This window comes from Moschus berezovskii, chromosome 16, assembly GCF_049115385.1.
Source record: "Moschus berezovskii isolate FMDL1 chromosome 16, NW_MosBer_1.0, whole genome shotgun sequence".
NCBI classification, from domain to species: domain Eukaryota; kingdom Metazoa; phylum Chordata; class Mammalia; order Artiodactyla; family Moschidae; genus Moschus; species Moschus berezovskii.
The window spans coordinates 5463249-5478719 of NC_142475.1; the positions used below are offsets into that span (position 1 = coordinate 5463249).

The window sequence follows — 15471 nt, forward strand, 5'->3', positions numbered from 1 at the left end:
CATGAAATTAAAAGACGCTTACTCCTTGGAAGGAAAGTTATGACCAACCTAGATAGTATATTAAAAAGCAGAGACATTACTTTGCCAACCAAGGTCCGTCTAGTCAAGGCTATGGTTTTTCCCGTGGTCATGTATGGATGTGAGAGTTGGACTGTGAAGAAGGCTGATCGCCGAAGAATTGATGCTTTTGATCTGTGGTGCTGGAGAAGACTCTTGAGAGTCCCTTGGACTGCAAGGAGATCCAACCAGTCCATTCTAAAGGAGATCAATCCTGGGTGTTCATTGGAGGGACTGATGCTAAAGCTGAAACTGCAATACTTTGGCCACCTCATGTGACGAGTTGACTCACTGGAAAAGACTCTGATGCTGGGAAAGGTTGGGGGCGGGAGGAGAAGGGGACGACCGAGAGTGAGATGGCTGGATGGCATCACCGACTCTGTGGACATGAGTTTGAGTGAACTCCGGGAGTTGGTGATGGACAGGGAGGCCTGGCGTGCTGTGATTCATGGGGTTGCGGAGAGTCGGACACGACTGAGCGATTGAACTGAACTGAACTGAGACTGTCCCATAATCCTGGTACTAATTCATATAACCACTGCCCTAGTTGTATTTTATCTTGTTTATTTTATTTTTTAAATTTAAAATGAAGCACCTGTATTTTTAAACATAGTTTTTATTAAAAAATGTATTTAGTGCTTTCTGCAAACCAACAATTTTACCGTCACCTTGTTGTTGTCTAGTTGCTAAGTCACATGTGACTCTCTGAAAGCCCATGGAATGGCCTGGCAGGCTCCTGTCCATGTGATTTTCCAGCAAGAAGACTGGAACATGTTTCCATTTCCTTCTCCAGGACATCTTTCCCACCCAAGAATCGAACCCAAGTTTCCTGCATTGGCAGGAGGATTCTTTACCAATGAACCACCTGGGAAGCCCTACAGTCACTATTCATGCATTAAATTTAATTGTCACAACAATCCTATGAGGTGGCTTTTTAGAAATACAGGACAGAGGTTTTATAAGTTAAGTCTATGCTTCCGTACCTATTTCCCAAAGCCCAGAAGTAAGCACTTGTAAATTTTATGTATGCCTTTTCAAATGTCTTTCAACGTGAAAAAAGTTTATATGTATGCATATATTTATATCTAAACTAACATATAAAATATACGTAGCTGGTTTTAATTTTTTTAGAACAGTTAAATTATATGATGTATTGTTTACAATTTGTCTTTTTTTTAATGTAATCTATTGATATTAAGAATTTTCTACAGAAGTGCATAATGTTGTTGTTTAGGGGCTAAGTCGTATTTGACTCTTTTGTGACCCCACGGACTGTAGCCCACCAGGCTCCTCTGTCTATGGGACTTTCCAGTCAAGAATACTTTAGTGGGTTGCCATTTCCTTCTCCAGGGGATCAATCTTCTTGACGCAGAGATCGAACCCATGTCTCCTGCATTGGCAGGCGGATTCCTTACCACTGAGCCGCATGGAAAGCTCATAAGTGCACATGCTGCTGCTGCTACTGCTAAGTCACTTCAGTCGTGTCCGACTCTGTGCGACCCCAGAGACGGCAGCCCACTAGGCTCCCCCGTCCCCGGGATTCTCCAGGCAAGAACACTGGAGTGGGTTGCCATTTCCTTCTCCGATAAGTGCACATAGATCTATCTTATTTTAAAGCTTACCTTGTATCCCGTTTTCTGTTTTGTCCATATAGTTTATTTCTTTGCTATTTCAAGTAATACTACAGTAGAAATCATTGTACCTATTATGCTTGCTTTCTCTTGCCAGCGTTTCTTTACGAGGGGTTTCCAGACGTGAAATTGCTTTGTCCGTACCTGTGCAGGTTCTAGACTTCGACAGTTATCAGCAGATTGCACTCTCAAACTCCAACAATTCTGGAATGTTCTGTTCCTCTCCCTGTCTTCTCAGCTGTTTCTTTTTGTTCTTTCCTCATTTGAAGAAATAAGATTCTCCAAAACCTGTGTGACTGGTGTTTTAAATATAATAAACATGAGATTCACCAGTCAGTATTCTTGACCAGATGGAGGACAGCCTGTAACAGACACTCACAGCACGTTTACCTGTCAATGGGCAAGAAGAATTGTCACCGCATTGGAGTTTTCCTATCAATTTCTGTAATATTTACATACACTGCTACGGAAGAGGCAGCGTTGAAGCCATCTTGCTGATGTTATTCTTCTCAATAGAAAAGTAAAGGAAAAGCAAGGAATAAGCATCTATGATCCCTAGAAAAAGTACCAGATATCTCCTTCATCCTTTTTACCCAGGGACTATCAGAGTTAACATACTTGTCTGAACATAGGAAGAAACGTACTCGTCATCTGAAAAAAATCATCTCTGTGCTATTGTTCTGGGCAAGTATGGTTCAGGCCTCTTGGAGGCCACAAAAAAATGAACAGTCTCTAAGGATATTGTAAGGAATAAAGTAGGAATTATCTGTAAATAATTACATTTGAAATGAACATGTGAAATCACTTACCCAAGATTACACAGTTGAATAGTGACAGAATTAATGCTGAATCCAGGTCTCAGCTCCTTAGACATATAATAAATATTCGTGTATGAATGAGCTAACTCCTCCCTGTGTTCACCATGGCTACTGCCAATGTATACTGAAAATTAACTTCACACCAAGATAAATATAAATACAGAGCTTTAGAGACAGAAGAAAGATATCACTTCTAGCTAGAGATATTTTAAAAGCTTAAAATAAATATTTGAATATTGGCCTTAAAGGATGGGAACGATTTCAGCATTTAGCAGTTGGTGGGGAATGGATACTTTTTCCATCTAAAGAGGAGCAGGAACCAAGACACTGATATAGAAAAGGACGAATGAGTTTGAAGAATTTTTAATCCAAACAAATGGGTTAGACCAACATTGTCGAGAATCTTAAGTACTAGGGAAGAGTGCTAAAGATTCCAGAGCTACCGAGGGTATGAGAAATGCATAGTGATCAGGATTCTTGTTCAAAATGTGCTGTTCCAGCAATGCTGACTTCAGAATAGTTTTTCAATATTTTATTTTCCTAGAAGAAAAGAAAATGCACGTGACAGCAAAATGAATTGCTTTTAAAAACTGCTTTAATTTTCACTTCCTCTATTTAAAAAGTGCGAAACTTCAGGGGAGTAAGAAATGTTACCCTAAATTTCCAGTTTCAAGAAGGAACAGAATATTAATGGATAGATTCTAAATCTCAACAGCCTGTTTAGCAAATCAGACTGAATGCAGGGCTGCCCCACCTGAAAATATGGGATTAGCATTGGACTGAGTACATCTGGGTAACACAGAAACGTTTATCACTGCAGTCAAGAAAAGCTTTCATTTGAAAATTAACGCACTGGAAAATGCTTCCTACATGGCCTTATCGTCTGTTTCGTGTTAAATCGCTTCAGCCGTGTCCGCTCTTTGTGACCCCACGGACGCCCGCCAGGCCCCTCTGACCATGGGACTCTCCCGGCAGGAACACTGGAGCTTGTCGCCATGCCCTCCTCCAGGGGGTCGAGCCCGGGTCTCCGGGCAGGTTCTTCGGCCTGAGAAGCCCGGCCCCGTGCTCTGTGTCACGGTAAAGAGCGGGCGGGCCTGGTAAGGCGGGTCGGCACCCTTCACTGAAGAGTGTCGCTGCGAATCAATAAGTGCACCGGGGGAGACGGGGGCGACAGAGGACGAGGTGGCTGGACGGCATCACCGACTCGATGGACAAGAGTTTGGGTGAACCCCGGGAGTTGGTGATGGACAGGGAGGCCTGGCTGCTGCGATCCATGGGGTCGCGGAGGGTCGGACACGACTGAGCGACTGAACTGAACTGAACTGAATGTGCTTCACACGTCCTCCCCGCACACTTTGCATGAATTGTGCATTTTCTGTCCCTCTTCCTGTGTTTTCCATGTGTACAAGCGTGTCCCGGAAACATACCGCAGTCCTGCTCACCCAGAGCAGAACTGTTGACGCTGAGAGCACCCTCTGATGTGTTGCAGAGGAAAGGATGCTGACCCCGCCGCTTAGGGAGAAGGAATCACTCTTGGTATCAGGGTGTGCCTCCCGTGATGAAGCCAAGCCTTAGTCACAGAGCTTTGAGATGATGAATCCACTGCCCATCCCCGAGTTCACCAAGTTACTTCCTATCCAGCTGTGTCTGGAGAGGGGAGTTTCTGAGTCATGAAGAGCTTCCATCTTCACTAAGGGGCTCAGGCTTTTTTATACATACAAGCAGCAATCATTTATGACGAGTTAACCAGAATGTTCTAAAATTAATGATTACATTTCCAAAGAGAAAACATTAAACATTTTGAAGTTCAGATATCTTAACGGAGACAGCATATGAACCGATGACCACACAAGGATAATTCTAGGGCTATAAGATGCAGAACAGGTTGGTAACAGATTTTGTAAAAGGTATTAAATCAGATCTGAGGGCCAATATCCCAACAGGTATCTTGGTTTATGTCCTGTGGATCTTCTGTCTCCCAGATGACTGTAGCCCTCAGCCTCATATCTCCATGTCATGCTGCTGCTGCTAAGTTGCTCCGTCGTGTCCGACTCTGTGCGACCCCATAGATGGCAGCCCAGCAGGCTCCCCCGTCCCTGGGATTCTCTAGGCAAGAACACTGGAGTGGGTTGCCATTTCTTTCTCCAATATCTCCATGCCATACCAGGGGTTAATCCCTTGTCTTCTAAGAGCAATAGGTAAATTTAGAAAGGATTCTATTAGCTAGGACTAAGTGTGAAAGTACAGAGATACACAAGTCTCAGGCTTGATGAAAGAGTATAAACATTGCAAAATTTTTACACTGAATATCATGTATAACAGCTTCTAATTTTTTCCTCCTCTCCCCCCAAGGTCCGGTTCACAGGGAGTTAGCTTCCTCTAAGGGTGTGTGACTCTCCTTTTTTACTGGAGGCACCTTACTAGTGTTTTCATATGTGTGACTAATGCTGGTGCCAGCAGCTCAAGTTGAAGAAACAGTTCCATTGAGACTGAGGAAGTGGAGCTCTTTTTAAACTGGTTTTTAAGTAACAGAGCTGGGCCTAGAATTAGGCTTATCTGTTTCAAAGCTTGGCCTCCTCTTACTGTTATAATTGATGATTTACAAACTGTTTTCATGTGTGTGATTTGATTTGCTCTGCACAGAAGTCGTGTGAAGACAATGATACTCTGCCCTTTCCCACCCCTTGATGCCAAGCTTCTTAAAAAAGGGTGGTCTCCACTCCTGTCTTCTCATTTCTCAACCCACCTCAGTCTTGTTTCCGGCCGCACCATGCCCTCAAAACCACTCTAGCTGCTAAGTCTAATGGGTATATTTTCAGCTCTTTTGTTAGACCTTGGTTTCTAAAACCATTCCCCCACAAAGGAAACCGACATTCCTTGCAGAAACAGCTGTCTGAGGACTGGAGCAAGAAATGTACAAGATGAACTATCTTGTAACACCAGAATATGCGGATGTGAAAAATGAAACAAAACCAAAGAATCTGCAATGGTTTGGGGCGTGTTAAAGGAGCTCCCAGGGGGCCAAAGCTGGAGCAATTTGAGCAGCGAAATAAAAGAAGTTGTACTGAATTATCATCCAAAATATACAATAAATATTTTTAAGACCATCCTGGTCTAAATAAGTGGTTGGCTAACTTAATAAATGAGGGAGAAGAGACACGTCTCCCTTGCAGAGTGATTTGTGTAGGCGCTCCGTCCTCGGGGGCGTACAGTATTTCCCGCCTCTCCTATGCTTCACTGCCGAAGAGGACAATATGGGAGGCGGAGGCAGGGCCTTTTCGGTGGAGGAGTCCGGCAAACTGCCTCAGCCGGGTGCCCGTGATGACACAGGCGGTCACAAGCTATGCTGCCAGCAGGCTCCTTTGATGGAACGCGATGGCAGTGGCTCCTCTGGCTTCTGCTTTGCAGGTGGAGGTGCAGAACTCGTCTGCAGGGGTGACTGGAGGGGTGTGGCGGCAGAGCCCTCCTCCAAGCTTCTGGATTTCAAGCTTCCAACTTCTCCCTCCGCACCCTTTAAGATTAAGACTCCCCCGGCTCCACCGTCTATCACGCCCTGGACTCAAGGCAAAGCAGCAGGGATTCCCAAAGGAGAGGAGAAGAGAGGAAAGGGTTAAAAACTGCTCAGGGAAACAATGACTGAAAACCCTCAGAATTTGGCAAAACACTGATTCAAGAACTAAACGAACCCCAAATAAGAGGAACCCAGTGAAATCCAAGCCAAGATGTGTCAAACTTCTGAAAGACAAACACAAAAATGCCTGAAAGCTGTGTGAACAGGGATGAATTTCTCATTAGAAACCATGGTGTTCAGAAGGAAGGGTTATAACATTGTTTATTGCTAAGGGGAAAGAAATGTTAACCCAGAATTCTGTATACAATGAAGGCCTCATTCAAGAATGAAGGATGACTCAAAACAGCCTCAGAAGAATGAAAACTAAGAATCTGTGGCCCATAGACCTACCCTGAAAGAATGGCTGAACAAAATTCTTGAAACAGAAAGGAAATGATCAAAGAAGGAATCTGGAAACAACAGGAAAAAAACAACAAAATAGGAGGAAAACATGAGCAAATACAGTAGACTTTCTCCTTTTGATTTTCTATATTATAGTTGACAGTTGAAGCAAAAATTAATGTTTGACGTGGTCTTTACTGTACATGGAGAAAATATTTAAGACTGTTCTGTTATAAGTAGGGAAGGCAAGGAGAAATTTTAAGAGATAAGATTTATGCAGTTTCTAAAAAAACTGAACATACTCTACCATACAACTCAAATTGCACTTCTAAACATTATTCCAGATAAATTGAAATTTATTTCTACATAAAAATTGACACACAATTGTCCATATTTACATTATTTACAGGCAACAACTTGTATGTATTACATGTATCTCAAGGGAATTAAGCTGAATTAAAATATCCAATCTCAAAATGGCACATAATATATAATTCCTGTTAAATATTATTCACAAAAATGGCAAGGTTATAGAAAGAATAAATTAGTATTTGCCAGAGGTTCAGAGATGGGCTTCCCAGGTAGCTCAGATGGTAAAGAATCCACCTGCAATGCAAGAGACTTGGGTTCAAACCCTGGGTTGGGAAGATCCCCTGGAGGAGGGCATGGCAACTCACTCCAGTATTCTTGCCTGGAGAGTTCCATGGACAGAGGAGCCTGGCGGGCTACAGTCCACAGGGTCACAGAGAATCATGACTGAGTGGCTAAAGATGGCACAGCACAGGAGACGGTTGGTGGGAAAAGGGTGTGACAGTGAAGGGCTGGCACACAGGAGGCCTTTAGATGACAAGCGAGTTCCGTGCCTTGACTGTGGTGGGCTTGCACCGATCTACGCATGGGATAAAGTAACACAGAACTACACGCATGCAGAGGATCAACGTCGATTGTCTCATTCTAACATTGTAGCTGTGAAGATGTACCCACTGGTGGAAACGGGGTCAAGAGGACGGAGGACCTCTCTGTACGATTTTGCAACTTCCTAGAGAATCTATAATTATTTCAAGATAAAAAGCTTTAAAAATTTATTCCATATTGTTGTATCCACATGGTGGTAACAGTAATAATAACTCATAAAATCTCTTCTAACATCTGAAGCCTGTGATCACAGGAAATGAAAAATTAGTGTTTAATTATATGTATAGAGAGTTATAGAGAGACATAAAAGACTTTCAACATAAAGACATAAACGCTATATTAGTGTAAAATTTCATCAGAGAATTGGAGTAGAAATAACATTTCCAGAAAAAAAAAAAGAACAACATCATTTCTGTTTATGTATTTGTAATTGAATAGTGGTGGTGTCTTAGTGAGCTTGAGTTTCTATAACAAAGTGGCACAGACTTGGTGACTTGAATAATTGGACTTTATTTCTTACAGTTTTGGAGACACTGAAGTCCGAAGGTAAGGTGCCGTCCAATTTGGTCCCCTGGTGAAGGCTCTCTTCCTCACCATGTCCTCACACAGCAGAAGGAGGGAGAGCAAGGTGCCAGGTGTCTGTCCTTAGAAGGGCACTAACCCCATCATGCAAGCTGCACCATTGGGACCTCACTTGAACATAATTAACAGCCCCAGTGGCCCCAAATCCATATGCCATCACACTGGGGCTAGGGATTCAACATGAAATTTTTGGTTGTTTAGTCGCCCAGTCGTGTCCGACTCTTTGCGACCCCGTGGACTGCAGCACACCCGGCCTCCCTGACCCTCACCGTCTCCCGGAGTTTGCCCAAGCTCCTGCTCATTGCATCGGTGATGCCGTCCAGCCATCTCATCCTCTGACGCCCTCTTCTCCTCCTGCCCTCAGTCTTTCCCAGCATCAGGGACTTTTCCAATGAGTCATCTGTTGGCATCAGATGACCAAACTTCCAGAGCTTCAGCTTCAGCATCAATCTTTCCAGTGACTATTCGGGGTTGGTCTTCCTTGAGGTTGACTGGTTGGACCTCCTTGTAGTCCAGGGGACTCTCAGGAGTCTTCTCCAGCACCACAGTTCAAGGGCATCAATTCTTTTGTGCTCTGCCTTCTTTACAGTCCAGCTCTCACAACCTTACTTGACCACTGGGAAGACCATAGCCTTGACTATATGGACCTTTGTCGGCAGAGTAATGTCCCTGCTTTTCAACACACTGTCTAGGTTTATCATCGCTTTTCTGCCAAGAAGCAATCGTCTTCTGATTTCATGGCTGCAGTCACCATCCACAGTGATTTTAGAGCCCAAGAAGAGGAAATCTGTCACTATTTTCACCTTTTCCCCCTCTGTTTGCCATGCCGAAATGGGGTCAGATGCCATGGTGTTAGTTTTCTTAATATTTAGCTTTAAGCCGGCTCTTCCACTCTCCTCCTTCACCCTCATCAAGAGGCTCTTTAGTTCCTCTCCACTTTCTGCCATTAGGGTGGTATCATCCGCATATCTGAGGTTGATGGTGTTTCCCCCCCGTCTTGGTTCCAGCCTGTAACTCATCCAGCCCGGCATTTCCCACGATGTGCTCAGCGCACAGGTTAAGCAAACAGGTCTCAGTCTGGAGCCAATCGGTTGTTCCATGCAGGGTTCTAACTGCTGCTTCTTGACCTGCACACAGGTTTCTCAGAAGACAGGGAAGAGGTCTGGTATTTCCATCTCTTTTAGAGCTTTCCACAGTGTCATGAGCCACACAGTCAAAGGCTTTAGCGTAGTCTATGATACAGAGATAGATGTTTTTCTGAAATTCCCTTGCTTTCTCTATGATCCAGCGAATGTTGGCGGTTTGATCTCTAGTTCCTTTTCCTTTTCTAAACCCAGCCTGGACATCTGGAAGTTCTTGGTTCAAATAATGCTGAAGCCTAGCATGCAAGATTTTAACCATGACCTTACTAGCATGGGAGATGAGTGCAACTGTCTGATGGTTAGCACATTCGTTGGTACTACCTTTCTTGGGAAGTGGGATAAGGATTGACCTTTTCCAGTCCATGGCTAATGCCGGGTCTTCCAGATTTGCTGACATAATGAATGCAAAACCTTGATGGCATCATCCTTTAAGGATTTGAATAGTTCTGCTGGAATTTCATTCAACATGAATTTTAGGACAAAAATCAGCCTATAGCAGGTGAGTATCCAGACACTTCACTGAATAATTTAATTTGACTGATTTAACAAATCAAATTTAACAAAACAAATTTGACTGATTTCATTTTAAATACTGACATCTATGATATACCAGAAATATCTTTGCAGTATTTAAGCTTGCAATAAAAGTTTTTACGTATCAACTTAAAGTAAATGAGCTAGTGCATAATTTTCAGCAATTGTTTCATGTGGTTCCATGGCAACGCTCTTAAGACCTGCTGCCTTACCCCACCTAGGAGGTCACGTCCCTGGAAAATTATTGTAGTTAATTGCCCTGACCCCTTGCCTTATAGCCTTGAACCAATTGTCACCGTTCCTGAACCAGTCCAGGCCTGATACCTTTCATGGCAATTTCCCAATTCTGCTGCTGCTTTATCACATGTACCTTCTGATCAGGGACTTCTTTTTCTCTAAAGCCATCAATAAAATTCCACTTGTTTGAGATCTTCTAGAAGTTTATTGAAATCTCTTCTTCCCCTCATTTCACTCCATTGATGAATGTTTTCCTTTTCATATACCTTGAATATTAATGTGGTTTGGGCAGGGGGGTCAAATGGTGCATGATACGTTCAGAGCAAAATCCGACCAGAGAAGCCTAAAGCATTTGTAAAATCCTCTGGCTTTTCCCTGTGCCTACCATCTCAGTAGACGTGTCTTCAGAAAGGATGTGACCACTTTTTTCTGAACCTCTCCTAACTATATTCTTAAAAGAGCTCTCTCTCTTTGCCTAAATGTCTGGCGCCAGAGTACCTAGGGAATGATGGTCATTTCTCAGCTGCTGCTAATGACACTTAAGTACTTAAAATTTTATCCATAGACCAGTTCCACTAACACCGAACTATGGCTCTGTCTAGTGTCTGACCATTTAGCAACTATTATATTAGCCCAGAATTTGATAGTTATATCATAGGAAAGTTAATTTAGTTAGCTTCGAGATCCTTAAATAGGTTGGGGAGCAGAAGGAAAAAGAACAGCGCTAAGTCCAAAAGGAAATATTAAAATATCTTCTGGGTGAAGCTGCTTTATCTAAATCCAGCATGGAGCCGGGCTTCGGCGGTGGGGTCCCAAGCCTGCCCCTCTCCAGCAGTGTGACCTTGGACAAGGTTTGGAACCCCCACAGCCTGTTTCCTCTGTGTGAAGTGGTCCTTACGCACTGACTTGTGGGGAGCCTTGACTAGAACCACGCATGTATTGCATGGAATGCCTGACACATGTTAGCAAGAAAGGCTGGGATTCGTAAACATTAGTCTTTCTAAAACCTGAACTTTTGAAATCGTGTCATCTACTCTCACAATTTTAGGTTCATTCACGCGCTTCCCTGGTGGCTCAGCTGGTAAAGAATCCTCCTGCAATGTGGGAGACCTAGGTTTGATCCCTGGGTTGGGAAACTTCCCTGGAGAAGGGAAAGGCTACCCACTCCAGTGTTCTGGCCTGGAGAATTCCATAGACTGTATAGTCCTTGGGGTCGCAAAGAGTCAGACACGACTGAGTGATTTTGACTTCACTTCACTTCGTGATTTTCACAGGTGCCGATGTCAGAGTTACAGAAGAAAACGTTTCAGTTCAGTTCAGTTCAGTCTCTCAGTCGTGTCCGACTCCCCACGACCCCATGAATCACAGCACGCCAGGCCTCCCTGTCCATCACCAACTCCCGGAGTTCACTCAAACTCATGTCCACAGAGTCGGTGATGCCATCCAGCCATCTCATTCTCTGTCGTCCCCTTCTCCTCCCGCCCCCAACCTTTCCCAGCATCAGAGTCTTTTCCAGGGAGTCAACTCGTCACATGATGTGGCCAAAGTATTGCGGTTTCAGGGGCTTATTGAGCATGTCTGTCTAGACCATGAGTGGGAGAAACACTGACCCAAATGGGTGGACACGGGTCTTGGCTCTGTTACTACTTATGAGCACAAGTATTTGAAACATGAGGAGTTTGAACCAGCTGACTTTAAACGCAAACATGACTCAAGTGACCCATTTAGAGATTTCATTCCTAACCACTGGAGGCGTGGCCCTGAAGGTTATCAGGATCATAGTCTGCAGAGAACAAGCTATCTTCTGGGTATATCATCCCCGTCCACCCCAAACCTCCACTCATTATGCACCCGGTGCCTGCGTGATGGAGGTGAGGGAAGAGACGCCTCTCCCCTGCCGTGGTCCAGTCTTGAGTTCTCGCTTCATTTTCTGAACAAAACTGTGAGAACTGCCATTATTATCCCGTCTTGAAAACAAGGCCACTTAAATGAGTTGAAATAAAGCAATCCAATCTCCGTATGCCTTCCTCTTTGCAATGTGGGGCCTAGCCTCTCTGTTAACTTAAAAAAAAGCACCCAATACACACACAGACACACACACACGTGCACACTCCCAGATGCACTGTACAGGCGTGGGCTTGAGTTCTGTTACCTGTGGGCTGAATTCTCACTGACTTTGTTTGCCCCCATCAGCATCGGTCTAATAGTCCTCTGCAGGTCAGGAATGTTGGCAGCTCCCCTGCTTTTACATTACAGGGGTGCTGTGGGGAACAATTAAATATATGGAGTCTGCTAAGATTATCCAGTTCAGTTCAGTTCAGTCGCTCAGTCGTGTCCGACTCTGCGACCCCATGAATCACAGCACGCCAGGCCTCCCTGTCCATCACCAACTCCTGGAGTTCACTCAAACTCATGTCCACAGAGTTGCTGATGCCATCCAGCCATTTCATTCTCTGTTGTCCCCTTCTCCTCCCGCCCCCAACCTTTCCCAGCATCAGAGTGTTTTCCAGTGAGTCAACTCGTCTCATGAGGCGGCCAAAGTATTGCAAGTGCTGGCAATTCCCCTCTCAGGTAATAGCTTCTGAGCCATAAAGGGACAGTTAAATAAGCACTTACATTTTAATATCCTTTTCAGGAGATAAAAAGGATTCTCCAATTCTATAACGTCTAAATTTGGCACTGCTGTTTGAAAGGCGTGAAGAAACTATAGTTACACAATTTTGTGAAGGGATACGTGCCTTCTTCTAAACTTCTTTAGGTAAAATTTTTCTGGGGATAACTTTTAGAAGCTCAGGTGCCATGTAGGGGACTATTTTCCTGCTGGAAATGCATGCTTGCCCAGGAAGTCCATCACCCAGGCAGCCAGACTCCAGAGACTGCTACTGAGTGGGTCGGTGTGTTTTCATCCAGTGAAAGGTGGATGTGGGTTTTTCATATTTATTTATTGTTTTGGCTGTCTCTGGTCTTAGTTGCGGCCTGTGGGATCTTCTGTTGCAGTGCATGGGCCTCCCTGGTTGTGCGGGACTCCAGAGTGCGTGGACTCTCTAGTTTCCAGCACACGGACTCTCTAGTTGAGGCGCGTGAGCTTACTTGCCCTTTCGCGTGTGGGATCTTGGTTCTCTGACCAGGGATGAAGCTGGCGTCCTGTGCATTGCAAGGCAGATTCTTAACCACTGGACCACCAGGGGAAGTCCTGAAAGGTGTTTTATTTTCAAGCTTAAACTGTGCGGTGGTTGAGTCCCGTTGCTGTCAAACCTGAGGACGGTGTCTCATCGCTTAGCTGTCCCTTCTTCCGTCTCTTCCACCTCAGCCTCTCGCTGCCTCTTTCCCCTCAGTTCTAAATCACATTCTCTTCGCTCCTGTCTTTAGGAAAAAACACCAAAACTGGAAGTCCAAAGTTCCTTCAGCCCCTAGGTCTCCATATAGTTACCTTCCGCTGCCCTGTAGTGTGAACTCTTTTAAAAAACAAAATGAACAAAACCTCTTTCCTTCCCACTCATTTTAAACACACAGTGGCCAGGTTTCTGCCTTCTCCCCTTGCCCTTCCACAAGCAGATCCCCCTGAACACGTGTTCGCTCTGGTGTTAGAGGGCCTCTCAGTGGCTGCATCCTGAAAGCACTTGGCTTCAGCGTCCACCTTGATTTTCCCTGGTGGTTCAGAGGGTAAAGCGTCTGCCTACAATGTGGGAGATCTGGGTTCGATCCCTGGGTTGGGAAGATCTTCTGGAGAAGGAACTGGCCACCCACTCCGGTACTCTCGCCTGGAAAATACCATGGACAGAGGAGCCTGATGGGCTATATAGTCCATGGGGTCACAAAGAGTCAGACATGACTGAGCGACTTCCCTTCACCTTGATTTTCCGGTGGCCTTTGACATCTTCTTTCTAAAACATCCTAGAACTCCCTCCTGTGGCTTTCTTCCTCCCGTCTGGTCATTCCTGATGAGGTTCCGTCCAGGGCCTTGAATGATGGGGTTCCCCAGAGTTCTCAGGACAGAACTCTTGAGGTGCACTCCAAGGTGTGACCTCAAGCACGCCGAGACACCGGCTTCTACCTTTAAGCCGGCCCCCGCCCCACGCTGCACCCCGCCCCCTGACCGCCTCTGCCCCACCGCTGTGCTCAGGACTCATCTGTCTGAAGCCTGCCTGGGGTCTCCTCCCGGGCCTCTGAGCTCACTCTGCCCAAAACCTGCCCCTGTTATAACCTGCTCTTCCTCCAATGCTCTCATCTCAATAAATGGCTCCAGCTTCTGTTAAAACCAGAAACCGATGCATCATCCTTGACAACTAAACACAACATAACCTGAGCGTTCAGAGAAAGGTTCCAGGAGCAGACCGAGTTTGACGCACGGCTCTCTCATTTGTTAGCTGTGTCAGCGTGGCTGAGATTTTTTTACCTGTCTGGGCCTCTAGTTGCTCATCTGTAAAATTTCATTAATAATAGTACCTATTATCATCACAGTGTGATCATCATAGTTAAATAAAAATGCAGGATAACTTTTGAAAAGCATTTTACTGAAGTGTGTCTCCCTCTTCTGTTTAATGCCTGTTCTGTGTAGATGATAATCCTCCCCTGTCCTTAAAGGCACCCAGCGCCTCCCAGGGCCCTCAATCTACGTTCCTCATCTCTCATCTCGTCCTTAAGGACCCGCCTGTTCGGTCTGGGCCCCACCTCCAGCACTCAGCCTCAGGCAGAAGGATGTCCTTGTTCCTGGCTGTCTGCCTCTGGGGCTTTCCACGCGTTCTCCCTTCTGCCTGGAAGCGCTCTTTCGCCCATTCCCAGCCGCTTTTGCTTGGACAGCTCTTACTTGTTCTGCAGGTTGCAGCCTGAAGTCACTCCCTGGGAAGTCTGATCCCAGTTTAGTTCAGTTCAGTTCAGTCGCTCAGTCATGTCTGACTCTCTGCGACCCCATGGACTGCAGCACGCCAGGCCTCCCTGTCCATCACCAGCTCCCGGAGTTCACTCAAACTCACGTCCATCGAGTCAGTGATGCCATCCAACCGTCTCATCAGCCTGATCCCAGATGGGTTTAAACGCCCGGCTCTGAAGCCGCACACCACCCCTCAGTCTCTGCGCAGCCATTGTGCTGAACTGCAGGGCATCCCGGTGGATCCTTGTCCAGTACCTCCCTTAAGCTACGTTCTCGACAAAGGAGGCGACGGTGTCTCTCTTACGTCTCCACCTCACTGTTTGAAGCATCCTTGCAATACAGGGCTTTGTACTGAAGAAAGAAATCACATAAAGTGTGAATCTACGGACTCTTGGGGTTCTGGGAGGGGGAAGAGGCTAGAAAGCTCACTCTCTCATAAGAGAAAAAGACCGGAACAGTCTAATTTTCAATAAATAAAACACTTTAATTTTAAAATGAATATGTTAATTTTATACCTTTTTATTTTAAGTATTTAAAGCTTTGAATCCTCAGTGATGGGGCTTCATCACAGATTTCAACAGTCAGTTTTTAAAGTAGAAAGAAACCCTTCAGTTCTGTGTTTCTCAACTTTGTCAGTCCGCAGTCCATCATGAGGAATCAAGCAACGTTACACCCTCGCGGCTCTCTGCCCCCAGCCCCACCCCCACATACAACAATTAATGTGTAAGGTCAC

General features: G+C 45.2%; 1 protein-coding gene across 1 annotated transcript in view; it reads left to right on the forward strand.

Moving 5' to 3' along the window:
• ATP6V0D2 (ATPase H+ transporting V0 subunit d2) overlaps positions 1-15471 on the forward strand; it is a 52751-nt gene that overhangs the window by 23271 nt on the left and 14009 nt on the right. The window lies entirely within an intron of this gene.